Genomic DNA, 2,277 nt, shown 5'->3' with positions numbered 1-2,277 from the left:
TTGCTTTCATTGGACTTTCATGTCTGGGAAGATTTTAATACATTTATTTCCATGCACTTGCTCTCTGAGCTTTGAAATTCAGTTTAATTAAATAAAATGTAATAAACATTTAGTGAGCACTCACAATGTGTCTGGTTCTTTGAGTGAATTATTCCTGGATTCTAGGAGCTCACAGTAGAGTGTTTCAGAATGGCAAATATCTAAACATTAGACTGTAATTTTATGCTCCGTATGCTGGGTACTAATTTACATAAACATATAAGTAAAGTCAACACATATAAGACTGTTTTCTTGATAGATCATGGAAGGAAAAAACCATTCAAGGAAAAAAAAAAGAGAAATACTATATAAATGTCAAAAATCTAGTCTTTTTAAGAGACTTTCTCTAGAAATATCTCTATTTTGAGGTATAATAGATATACCTCACATATATATATCCACTCACACATACCTTCCAGTTAGAACCCTGAAACCTCGTCATTGTGGTTAATGCAATAAATTTTGTAAAAATGAAAAGGATAATTGTGGGAGGAGATTCTAAACACTCCTTTTCTAATGAGCTGCTCTGTGTGGTCAGGGGAAACATGGCTGAGTAAGGCATTACATTTTTGGCAAGGAGCTTCTGACAAATAATCTCAAATTTATCACTGACCCTTTTGTTTTTAGGCTGTGACACCTTAGTCCAATACCTTCAGAAGAACACATGGAAAATAGGAACAATGTGACTGAATTCATCCTCTTGGGGCTCACACAGATCCCTGAGGGCCAAAAAGTTTTATTTGTCACATTCTTGCTCATCTACATTGTGACGATAATGGGCAACCTGCTTATCATGGTGACTATCATGGCCAGCCAGTCCCTGGGTTCCCCTATGTACTTTTTTCTGGCTTCTTTATCATTTATAGATACCGTCTATTCTACTGCCATTGCTCCCAAAATGATTGTTGACTTGCTCTCTGAGAAAAAGACCATTTCCTTTCAGGGTTGTATGGCTCAACTTTTTATGGATCATTTATTTGCTGTGCTGAAGTCATTCTTCTGGTGGTAATGGCCTAGGACTGATACGTGGCCATCTGTAAGCCTCTTCATTATTTGATCATCATGAATCGTCGAGTCTGTATTCTCATGCTGTTGGTGGCCTGGATTGGAGGCTTTCTTCACTCATTGGTTCAATTTCTCTTTATTTATCAGCTCCCTTTCTGTGGACCCAATGTCATTGACAACTTCCTGTGTGATTTGTATCCCTTATTGAAGCTTGCTTGAACCAATACCTATGTCATTAGACTTTCTATGATAGCTAATGGAGGAGTGATTTGTACTGTCACCTTCTTTACTCTCCTGCTTTCCTATGGGGTCATACTACACTCTCTTAAGACTCAGAGTTTGGAAGGGAAGCGCAAAGCTTTCTACACCTGTGCGTCCCACATCGCTGTGGTCATTTTATTCTTTGTCCCCTGCATCTTCCTGTTTGCAAGGCCCAACTCCACCTTTCCCATTGATAAATCCATGACTGTGGTTTTAACTTTTATAACTCCCATGTTGAACCCACTAATCTATACCCTGAGGAATGCAGAAATGAAAAGTGCCATGAGGAAACTTTGGAGTAAAAAAGTAAGTTTAGCTGGAAAAAGGCTGTATCCCTCATGAGAATATGACATTCATTCTTTCACAGAAGCAAGGAATAATTTCACTATCCTATCGGATTACATTTCTGTTATCATTCCCTTTTAGTTGTTTAGCTTACTTATTCTGAAGCAGTCATATAAATTAATATTTATCTAAGTACAGTATGTTAAGCCCATTACAGACCAAGATAATTGCATAGGATTAACAGTGTATACTTTTTTAAATCATACTGTGTTAAGATTCTTTAGTAGATAATAATATTTAGTTTTATTTCAAGTTCTTTTTAATTTTAAAAATCATTTATTTTTCTTTTGTATTTAGTTTAAATTGATGATAATTGGGTATATTTATGGAGTACAATGTGATGTTCTCATCAATGTATACATTATAGAAATATTTAATCAATCTAATGAAAATATCTATCCCTCCCCAACATTGTTTTTTAATTTTTCATTTGTGGTGACAACATCAAAAATCTATTCTTGTTTATGAGCTATGCTATCTTCTTGGCACACGTAAATGTGATCTAAAAAATTTGTTACCTTTAGTTGGAGGGAATGATATTTTAAACCTCAAAATTCAGATTGTTTAAAGAATATTAATCTAACAGTAAAAGTAAATGTCTTGTCAAATCAATGAATTCAAAGTTTC

At 34.8% G+C, this 2,277-nt stretch overlaps 1 pseudogene; it reads left to right on the top strand.

The window, feature by feature from the left end:
* Positions 1-622: 622 nt before the first annotated feature.
* LOC129490072 (olfactory receptor 4A15-like) lies at positions 623-1,647 on the top strand (annotated as a pseudogene).
* Positions 1,648-2,277: the final 630 nt, after the last annotated feature.

This window comes from Symphalangus syndactylus, chromosome 1 (genome assembly GCF_028878055.3).
Source record: "Symphalangus syndactylus isolate Jambi chromosome 1, NHGRI_mSymSyn1-v2.1_pri, whole genome shotgun sequence".
Taxonomy (NCBI): Eukaryota; Metazoa; Chordata; class Mammalia; order Primates; family Hylobatidae; genus Symphalangus; species Symphalangus syndactylus.
The sequence above is the reverse complement of the archived record's forward strand: the minus strand, read 5'-3'. Positions and strand labels throughout refer to the sequence as shown.